At 37.3% G+C, this 11,774-nt stretch overlaps 1 long non-coding RNA gene across 1 annotated transcript; it reads right to left on the bottom strand.

Annotated features, from left to right (window-relative positions):
• Positions 1-308: 308 nt before the first annotated feature.
• LOC115508875 lies at positions 309-8,765 on the bottom strand. Its single transcript, XR_004343291.1, has 2 exons — positions 8,664-8,765; positions 309-484 (listed from the first exon to the last, which is right to left on the bottom strand). It is a non-coding gene; the product is annotated as an uncharacterized LOC115508875 (long non-coding RNA).
• Between the last annotated feature and the right edge of the window lie 3,009 nt (positions 8,766-11,774).

Below are 11,774 nucleotides of genomic sequence, written 5' to 3' on the forward strand. Positions count from 1 at the left end.
GTTTTAGGTTTTCTCATCCAGTCTCCCGATCCCTAGGACATGCATATACACAGACACACCCCACAGGTGGTGTGGTGGGGCTGAAACTGATAAAAATCTTAAAAAAGAAGTTCTTAGGTTGAGCCACATGGGATTACTGTTATTTGATCATGGTTTAACCCAACATGAAGGCCAACTGTGCATCTTCCTTCAATAGGAAACCTCATAAGTATGTAAATGCTAATAGGTCAGCAAAGCAAGGTGAAAAAAATTGAACAAAGCCCATTGTTTGTCACCCCCCAGGTTGATAGTATGAAACACACAAAAAGTCAAACAAATCAAAATATATTGTAAAGCAGACTTTTTTCAGCTGTACATTGTGCAGTTTTATTCCTTCAGGGTTACTAGCATACTGGGGCTTCAGAATAGTCAATACGTCCTTTCATTCCGTTTACCCATCCATGATTTCAGAAGCATGACTGCTGGTCCCAGATTCTGCTAGGATCTGTGAGGAGTAAAAAGATGTCATAATTTTTCTCTGCCCGTGACAGTCTAGTTGAAGAGCACAAGACAAAATTATGGAGAAGTTTGAGAATGAGTCCAAGGCAAATACCTGATAATAAAGAGCAGGGTGAGTTCCTAAGGTGCAGTAGGGTTTCACAGTAAGAGAAAGTTCACCATAAGTGTATTCCATCCAACCTGGAAACACTTCTTGGGGAAGTGTTAGGAATCATAGTAGAAAAGATAGTGTATGTTTAGGATTGTCAAAGAGGGATAGTCTACCCTTTAGTTAGTATGTGACATTTCCATTTGCTCTAGAGTAGCCTAGGTACTTTAACTGAATCCATGATGCTTCCTAGATGGCTGATTTATGACGTTAGGAGAATTTACGTATTTTGAGAACCTGCCTCACTGAATTCTTCTTGATGACATAATTGATCTACTTAGCATCATCAATAACTTTTTTCCTGTGGGTAAGGGACAAAAAATGTTAATTGTATTTTTTTAGGACTTGTGCTAGACTTTTCAGAATGTGTAAAAAAAATCCCTGAAATTTAACCAAGAAAGCACTAAAATTTTCTTGACACACCCAGTAGTCATGATTCCCACCAAAAGGAGACTGTTTTTTTCTCATCTCACCTATTCAGGAGAGAAATCATATGAGTAAGAGACAAACTCACAGAACATAATAAAATAACTGTCATACATCAAGGAGGAGATTTTTAGGTTTGTGCTTTGCATTGAAGAGAGAGTACAAATAAGATTAAGCAAGATTCTCCTCCTTTAGACTTAAAAAAAATGAATAACTTCCTTATAGTTTGTCATGAATACAAATTATATACAAATGACAGAAGAGGAGAAAAACCAGTATGTCATTCAAATTTTAGTATTGTCTTCTAAAGTATAGGACTTGTCAGGATAAGAGAGACCAAACTTGTTTTCTGATGTGCAAAACACCTCTAAGTATAGAAAGAGGAAAAAGATAATGATACTTAGGGGTTTTTAAAAATGAAATAGACTCATTTACCAAGATGATTAGGAGCAGTCAAATAAGCAAAGTTTATTGCTTGCTGTAAATTTTCCACATCATTCCCGCTCCAGGGTGCTTTATTCTTAGCGCATGTGCAGAAAATACACTTTCACTTATGGTCTTCAGCAGCGTAGGAATGGAAAGTTTTTAATCCAGGATCTCTGTACCACTTGTAAATCATTGGTATGCTGACCAATGATTTTCTCTCAGCTGGGGATAAAAGTTCCTGGAATTGAAATCACTCCTCCTCCATTTCCCTTTCAGGTTTGTGTCAGCCTCAATTCCCTCTATCTTTAGCAGAGAACATTCTCAACCTTGAAGCAGCTGATAGTTTAGTGAGGCTTATTTACATGTCTAGACCCACCTAAAAGAGCCAAGTATTGCATAAGTTGGTACTTTATATGCTCTCTTCTGTCCTTTTCAAAGGTTTTCATGCATATAAATATCCCCTCCCAGATTGCGAGGCCTCTGGGGGCAGAGACGTCTTACATTTCTTTTTCCTTACCTTCCTCCCTTGCCCCCATCAGTGTGGCCTGTGCTTCTCCTATCCTTCTCCATAACCGTTTTCTTAATTCAGAATATGCAGGTCATTCTTAATATTTACTGCTAAATTCTTGGTGAATTTAATTCAGAGTTACACTAACTACAGAGAGAAAAAACTGTGCCAGCAAATTCACCAATATGTCTGCACTCTGGTTTATTCATTGCACATTTGCATTTTATAGATTTTTTTTCCCCTTATCGGGGAAGAAAAACTACCAACAAAAGGATAAAGCTGAGGAATATTAGACCTTGTAGCTGTGGGCTGCCCCTAAACTGTGCAAAAGATTTTGCGGGCGAGCCAGATAGGATCCTGAGGGAGCAATTTCAGGGCAGAGAGGCAGAATGAATCCCGTTCAGGTGAAGAGAGAAACACTTATTCATTAAGACAGAAGTTGAGGGGGAGAGGAAGTGAAAGGGGCCGAAGACCTCAGAAGGAAAGAAATGGTTATAGAGTCCTGGGAGGAGATATTGTTGGAAATTTTGAAGTCTAAAGTACCAGCCAAGGGCATTGTATTGCTTCCTCTTGGGGAAAAAGAGGCCTTAGGGTTCAATTCATTTGTTTTGGACTAATAACACAAAAAAGCTCCTGGCTCTACCCTATGATTTTAAATATGAACAAAAAATAGCCGTAGAGGGAAAAGCAGGCTACAGTATGTGACCACCATTGTACTAAAGAACATGAAATTACAAATCAATGAGTGACTTGAAAGAAGATTAAAATTTGTTTGTTGGTCTATTTTTAAGCCTTTCTTTTATAAGGCTAGGAAAGAGGGTTATATAAAGTTTAGCCAGCTTTTCGTAAGATAATCTAAATGCACCTTTTCCACCTTCTGTTCTCAGATTTGGCAGCAAAAAATTGTTCTGATCACAGTTCCTTGAAGTATAATTACTTCGTCAAAAGAAAACGTAATTAGAACTGATATTTTAAAATGCGCCGTAATTGTATTTAAAGATTTGATAATTTGCTCACGTACTAAATGTTCTGTTAATTTAGCAACAACTAACACTGCCGGAGTCAGGAAATGATCTGACGGTTTTTCTCTTTCCTGTTTTAAAAATACCATCTATTCTGCCCTTTTGTCTATTCAAAGAGATACAGTCAATTTCAGTGGCGGATTGAATTAAGTGCTCGGCACAGCTTTATGAGTGTCAGGTCCATTTATTTCCTCTGTTCTAGTGCACTTTTGCACGTGTCTCATACCGTTGCTGCAGCAAGAGTAGCTCGGGATTCCAGCACACCCTTAAAGGTCTCTTCGTTCGTAACCTCAATCAGCATAAATCTGTCTCTCTGTTCCTTATTCCTGCCCTGAAAACTCTGAAGAACCTCTCCTTCCTTTACTGTGCTCAATTATTTCTTAAAAAAAAAAAAAATCCCTTCCATGTGGCAGCAGTTTGATCGATTGAATCCCCCCACGAATAACAAGCTCTTGTCATGTTGCCCACATGCGGATTCAGATCAATAAATCAAAGATTTTCGGAGTACAATATTTCTTATAAAGAAAGGGGCTCCTTTTTCACAAACCGTAAAACTACACAGAATAAATACTGTGTAGACCCATGGGTTTCAGAAAGACCCAGAGACGTCAAGTTTGAGATAGAAAACAAATTTAAGTGAATTAATTATTCTTGGTTCACATCATCTAAGGCTAGCGTTGTCAAAGCCAAGACAGATAGATGACTGTCTTCTCTTTTTCTGCGGAGGGTGTGTACCTGCTACCCTACTTTCTGGGACCTCGGTATTTAGATGCAGGGCCTGATCTGAGCATGTGCGGTTTGGAAGTGATTTAGACGACTGTAAGAAGTGGAGTTTCTGGAGTCAGGTGCTCTGACCCTGAATCTCAGCTCCCTCATAGAACCTTTGGCAAACTATTTAGCCTCTCTGAACTTACCCCCATATGTGTAAAGCAAGAGTAGTGATAGTACCTACCTTTTCAGTTGTTGTGAGGCATTTAGAGTGGTTAGTTATTATTATTATCACTCTGGATTAAATACTGTCTAGCCAAATATTTCAAACAAATTACAAGCTGTGATGGCTCACTTAAGCCTGGAATATTTTCTCCTAGAGTTTAACTTCTGGTTAATTGACAGTGACTCTTTGTTAGAATCCCATACACTTCTAGTTAATTTTTTTCTTCTTCTTTCCCTTCAACCAATTTCTCATTGCAATGAATATTGTAGTGGTTGTTTTCCAATTTCACATTTGAAGCGAAAATATGTATAGGAATTATATGGATAAAATATAATTTTCTCGGGGCGCCTGGGTGGCTCAGTCGGTTAAGCGGCCGACTTTGGCTCAGGTCATGATCTCATGGTCCGTGAGTTCGAGCCCCGCGTCGGGCTCTGTGCTGACAGCTCAGAGCCTGGAGCCTGTTTCGGATTCTGTGTCTCCCTCTCTCTCTGCCCCTCCCCTACTCATGCTCTGTCTCTGTCTCAAAAATAAATAAACATTAAAAAAAAATTAAAAAAAATAAATAAAATATAATTTTCTCATTACTGAATTTTGTTCTGTGGTGCAAATTAACCAGTTGAAGTTAAGAGTAACTGGAAGGGCATGAAAATATATTTGAGGAATATAAATTTCAATCTCTTATTTTGTCTAGGCCCTTTTTTTCACCATGATCTGATATCGATTTGCAGAAGTGGGGTGGATGGAAAAAAATGGCAATCAATTCAGGTCATTAAAATAATTGAACAGAAGAAAGAAATTCAATGTTTGCTCCAGTTGTAATGCAGTAGTGAATTCTCATTTGTGACGTACATCGTTCAGCGTGAACTTGATAAAGAATAGGGCTTCCTTCTCATTGTAATATTTTATTTTATCTGAAATGTTGGCATTTAACCAATTTGTTGATCATAGTCCTCATGTTCTTCAGGTTAAAAATTTTTTGATTGCAAAATAAGTTTATGTTTTATACCAAACTATAATGACACCAAAGTAAATTTATGAATAACTAGTGTTTGGTTAGGATTATGGGATGATACTAGATCTTTGAAGGTCACTTGAATTGTTTTCATTTGATATTTCTCAACATGAATAATGTAGCCAGGTAAAACTGTAGAAACTGGACTTTTAGTTTTTTAAGTGAACACAATACGCTCACCTGGCATTGAAAGATGGCATACTTAGAAACTGTAGGAAAATGTTTTTCTGTAAAACCGCGTTAGTTTCCAAATAATGAAGACCATTTAATTGGCCATGGAGATAAGTTTGAAATAGAACAGAGTAAAAATGAGTGCTTGGATGTAATATCTTTTGGGAAAAATTAAAGAGTGTTGATAATTTTCTTTTTTGGAAAAGTTAAAGAATATTCACAGAAATGGTTTGAACTAGCATCTTTAGTTTTGACTGAAGAGACAGTCATAGGATATGCAAGCTAGAATCAGAAAGGATTAAAAAAAAGCCAAAGAACAAAAAATGGCTTCTTGTTTGACCATTCTGACCATTGACAGAAGAACTATGATTGACTCTCAGATTGTTAGTTTTATGGGACCAGCTAAATATTTATTGTTGGCTTAAGGGAAGTGGCACATCAGTAAATATTCCAGGACCAAAGGGTTATTAATAATGTTGGCTTGGTTTGATTCCTAGAGGGGACGTGGAACTGATTTTCTTTATTTGAATCTGCAGCCTGAAGGTGGAAAGATGCGGCCTGCTGCAGCACAGGTGTTATTAAATGCTTATCTTGCCTCAGACCACAGTGTGACTGTTGTTTAACGCTAACTGTATGCTACATCTCACTGGGAAAAGGTGTTGAATCGTTCCTTAAGGAGTCTCTGAAAGCACTGTGTTGTGTATAGTGTTGTGTATATGTCTTGCTAATTGTACTGAACAGTAGCAATATTTGCTACCACATCCTTTTCTTTTTGTCAAAAGCTGGGGGCCAATACTTAAAAAAAATGTTTTTCTTCTCTACCAGCATCTGCTCAATGATCTGAAAAATCTTTGCCTTAGTAATTCAGGATGATAGTATTCCTTTCAGTTTGATTCAAATTTAGCAGATATTTATTGGGGCCTTACCCTGTACCCCAAGCCCTTTGCTAGTCACGTGAGATTATGAAGATGAATATGACAGTCCAGTCCCACAGGAGCTAATAATATATGGGTGACAGGCACTTCTCAAGAACAAAACAAAACAAAAATCAAACCCAAAAACCGCTAAGTGTAATATGAGTTACTGAAGTTGCCTTAAGTAAGGAGACTTCACTTCAGTTGGGATGGATTTTGTCCAGGGAGAGAAGGGAAAGGAGATTCCCAGTCGGAGAATAGGATGTGTCAAGGAACAGAGGTATGACAGGTCATACAGTTGTTAGGAAACTGTGAGGTCCAGTGTGTGGTAAATTATAACACAGTTTGTTCATCTCTTTTGATGAACTCCAAGGGCTTGGTCATCTTCTTAAACTGCTCTTTCTATTTATCTCTTACGACTCCCACAGCATACCTCTTACACCATTCCCTGAATATCTATTTAAAAGTACAGAATCATTAGCACTGAATACTCAATGTTTTTATTGGAATGCACCATTTGAGTTTATCAACGTTACAACATTCATTGCAGATCTTGGAGTTGGAATGGAAAGTGCCGGTTTTTATTATCTAGTCAAAGAACTTCACGTGAGGATTGATTATGATGTTGAGTTGTAGATTAAACCAGACCTGTACGTTGAAGCACTGACAGGAAAGTGGATCTAATGGTCCTCACAGGTGGCCTCAGAGGCCATCTGCATACTTTGCAAAGACTGGCTCTTGGATCACAAATATAACTGTATTATACTTTTCAGAGCGTAAGTTTTCGACAAATGTTTGTAGAAAGAATGAAGGGATGTATGAAATACCACATCTCCATTGGATCAGGTGAAGTCATAGATCTCTGCTTAGACTGTTTACATTTGACACTGGAGATAAATGTCATGATCGTTAGGGTCTCTATTCCAGAATAATAAAATAACCTCCCTGGCAGAATGCAAAATGCAATACTAAACTCTGGTCTGGGGTGTGGGATACAGAGAGTTAACTGGTTAGAGAAGAAAGTTTTTGAAAGAGTTGTTAGTAGTGTGTGATGCAGTCCAATAATTGTTGATTATAAAAGTCACCAGCTTTTGGTTCCTGCCTGTGGTTTTAATTAGTTTTAATGAATGTAAATCATGTGGTCCTCTACTGACCTGCTCAAGTTCATTACTCACTGGGTTGTCTGCAGCTGGTTGTTTCAGGATTCACTGTCATGCTTAGGAAGACGAGCTCTTGTCACTCACACAGTCTCAAGCTAGGGCGATTCTCTTCCCCCGGGATGAAATTCAGTCCATACCGAGCATTTGGCTTCAGTGCTCAGCCTGTGTGTTAATGACCCCGTGGGTGGTGTGAGAGGAAGACTCACAGATGCCAGGTGGGTGTAGACTCTGGATTTCATATATGAAGTAAGCCCCAGAAATGGCTTTTCTGGTGTCTGCCTTATTAAACTTTTTGCCGATTATATACTTAATAATTTGATCTTATTAAAACAACTGGTAGGAGGGAGGAGTAGATTTAGTGCTTAAACTCAATTTAACATATCATGGGACCATTTTACAGGTGAGAGTAGGTACCTTTAGTTGCATGATTGTTCAATCTGGCTGTACTTTTTTTTTTTAACTTTTTAAAAATGTTTTTGTTTATTTTTGAGAGCAAGAGAGACAGGGAGAGCAGGGGAGGGGTGGAGAGAGAGAGGGAGACAGAATGTGGGTGGGGGAGGGGCAGAGAGAGAGGAAGACACAGAATCGGAAGCAGGCTCCAGGCTCTGAGCTGTGAGCACAGAGCCCAACATGGGGCTCGAACTCATGACCTGAGCCAAAGTCACGCAACCCACTGAGCCAGTCAGGCACCCCAATCTGGCTGTACTTTTGAATTACCTGGAGAGCTTTAAAAAAACTCCACATATAGCCTCAACCCAAATCAATTGAATAAGAACTTCTAATCAATTAAATAAGAAACTTACTGATTCTAGGGATCTGGGATTGGCTCTCTTTCTCTTTCTTTTTGTTTTGAAATAATTTAAATCTGACAGAAAAGTTACAGAAACTCAGTTATACTTTTTTTAATCTACATTCAACAGTTTTTGACATATTACAACATTTGGTTTATCTCTCTATATATTGTTATTTTTTTCTGAACTATTTGAAATTATGTAGTTTTTTGTTTTTGATAATTTTTATTTTTTATTTTTTTAGCATTTATATTTTCTCAGCTTTTATGGATATATTCTTGACATGTAACATATATAAGCTTAAGGTATACAACTTGGTGATTTGATACACGTATTTATTGTGACATGATTACTACAATAAGGTTTGTTAACACCTCCATCCATTAACGTAATTACCATTTTTTCTTTTTTGTGGTAATCACATTTAAGATCTATTCTCTTAACAACTTCCAAATATACAGTACAGTAATATTAATTATAATCACTATATTGTACATTAGATCCTATAACTTATTAATCTTATAGCTGGAAGTTTGTACCCTTTTGACCTGCGTCTCCCCATGTCCCCCACCACCCTGCCCTTGGCAAACACTATTCTACTCTGTATTTTTTTATGAGTTCAGCTTTTTTAGATTCCACCTTAAGTGACGTACCTTTCTCTCTGTGACTTGTTTCATGCAGCATAATGCCCTCTAGGTTCATCCATGTTGTCACAAAAGGCAGGATATCCATCTTTGTATGGCTGAATAATATTCCATTGTGTGTATATACTACATCTTTATCCATTCATCTGTCAGTGGACACTTAGGTGGTATCCATGTCTTGGCTATTGTGAATCGTGCTGCAGTGAATATGGGGGTGCAGTTACCTCTTAGTGATTTCATGTCTTTCAGATACGTCCCCAGGAGTGGGATTGCTGCGTCATATGGTAGTTACATTTTTCATTTTTTTGAGGAACCTCCATACTGTCTTTTTAGACTGTACCAATTTACATTCTCACCAACAACGCACAGGGGTTCCCATTCCCTCATATCCTCACCAACACTTGTTATGTCTTGTGTTTTTGATACTAGCCATTCTGGTAGGGATGCGATGTCATCTCATTGTGGTTTTGATTTGCATTTCCTTGATGACGAGTGATGTTGGACATCTTCCTATTTTCTGTTGATCATTTGTATGTCTTCTTTGGAAAATATGTCTTTTCAGATCTGTTGCTCATTTTAAAATCAAATTATTTTATTTATTTTTTGCTATTGAGTTGAATGGATTTTTAAATTTATTTTGGATATCAACCCCTTATCAGATGCATAATTTGCAGATATTTTCTCCAATGCCATAGGTTGCTTTGAAAATATGTTGTATACAGCATGCCTCTTGAACCAGTAACTTTTCAGTGTGTATTTCCTTAAAACAAGGATATTCTCTTATGCAGCCAAATTATAGCAATAAAATTAAGGAAACTTAACATTTATATAATACTTTTATCTCATTTGTAAACTGTATTTTGATTTTATCAATTTCTCTGGTAGTGTCTTCAATAGTTAAAATTTTATGTGTTAAATTGGCTAGATCATGGAGTATCCAGAGATTTGGTCAGACATTATTCTGGGTGTTTCTGTGAGTGTGTTTTTGGGTGAGATTAATATTTATTTATTTATTTATTTATTTATTTATTTATTTATGCATGCATGCATGCATGCATGCATTTTATGAGACTAACATTAAAATCAGTAGGCTGCATAAAGCAGTTTGCTTTCCCTAATGTGGTGGGCCTCATCCAATCAGATGAAAGCCTGAACTAGACAAAAAAAAAAACAAAAAACAAAAACTCACCCTCACAGTCCCAGAGTAAGAATGAATTCTTCCTGTCTGATGATCTGAGACATCAGCTTTTTCATGCCTTTAGGCTCAGACTGAGACACCAACTCTTCTTCATTGTCAAGCAGGCAGGTTTTTTAGACTGGAACTATGCCATTGGTTCTCCTGGGTGTCCTACTTGCCAACTCACCCTGCAGATTTTGGGACTTGCCAGCCTCCTTAGTTGCCTCAACCAGTTCCTTATAATAAATCTCTTTCAATATAGACACACACACACACACACACACACACACACACACACACACACATTTTATTGATTCTGTTTCTCTGGAGAATGCAAATACAATATCCTTTACAGAACTTTTCCCCTAGTTCAAGATTGTGTATTGCATTTAGTCATCATATGTCTTCATATGGTAGTCTTCTTTAAACTGGAAGAACTCCTCAACTTTGTTTTTCATACCATTGATGTTTGTTAAGAACATAGGACAATTATTTTACAACATGGCGTTCTACTTGGATGTCTTTGATGTTTGCTTTGATTGCATCCAGGTTACATATTTTTGGCGGAATACTACATACGAATTATTTTCCTTCTCACATTTGAAAGCACACCTCATTAGGTGATGTTACTTTGATCACTTAGTTAAGTTGTTGCCAGTTCCTCCACTCTACTGTTATTGTTTTTTTCTTTTGAAACTAATATGTACTTTGTGGGAAAATGCTTTGAGACCACATAAATAACCTGTTACTTTTAAATTTTTGGCCAGGAGATTTAGCACCTCTTGATGATTCTTGCCTGGATCAGTTTTTACTATACTGCTTATAAAGTGGTGATTTTTCGACTCTGTTCTTGCTTCTTTATGAGTTGGCATCTTACTGTAAGAAAGAGTTTTCCTTTCTGTCATTTATTTGTTTATTCATTTGTTTATTATAAACAAGGACCCAGAGATTCCTATTGAATTCAGTGTTATAATGTATTACCCTCTGTATTTTTAATTTATTTTGAAAATTTTTTAAAGAGAAGTTTCAGGTTAACAGAAAAATTGAGAGGAAGGTACTGAGATACCCCAGCTATCCCCCTCCCCCCACCCAGAAAGCATCCTCATTATCAATGTCACTCACTAGAGTGGTACACTTACTATAATTGATGAACCTACACTGACACACCGTAAGCACCCAGAGTCCATAGTTTACATTGGGGTTTACTCTTCGTGTTGTACATTCTTATGGGTTCGGACAAACGTATGGTGACATGTATCTATTAAGGTATTATGCAGAATATTTTCACTTCCCTAAAAATTCTCTCCATCTATTTATTCCTCCCTTCCCTTTTCAGCCCCTGGCAACCACGGATCTTTTTGTTGTCTCCATAGTTTAGTTTTTTCCAGAATGTTGTAGAGTTGGAATCATATACTGCCTGGCCTTTTTATATTGTTTTCTTTTACTTAGTAATATGCATTTAAGATTTTTTCATGTTCTTTCATGGTTCAAATACTCATTTTTTTAAAGCACTGAATGATATTCCATTTTCTGGATGTATCACCGTTTATTTTTCCATTCACCTAATGAAAGGCATCTTGGTTCCTTCCAAGTTTTGGCAATTATGAATAAAGCTGCTGTGAATACTCGTGTGTGGGTTTTTGGTATATTTATTTTCATGATAAAATTGTCGTTGATTTGAGCTATGAGAGTCCCGTCAAGCTGGCTTCTGTGTTATCTGGTTACTCCCTCATGGTTTTGGGGGCACTTTGCTTTTTTCTGGCACAAGATTCTCTGAATGTATTTTGAATTCCACTTGTGAGATTCAGCTGTTTCTCCAAGGATTCCTGGTTCCTTTTATTCAGAAAAGGTATTTGGAAACCAGGATATGGGTGATATTATATCCTCTCAACAGAGTCAATCATCAGAATGAGCATGGTTATGTGGGGTTATGGGAACAGATA

Source organism: Lynx canadensis, chromosome A2 (assembly GCF_007474595.2).
Source record: "Lynx canadensis isolate LIC74 chromosome A2, mLynCan4.pri.v2, whole genome shotgun sequence".
NCBI classification, from domain to species: Eukaryota; Metazoa; Chordata; class Mammalia; order Carnivora; family Felidae; genus Lynx; species Lynx canadensis.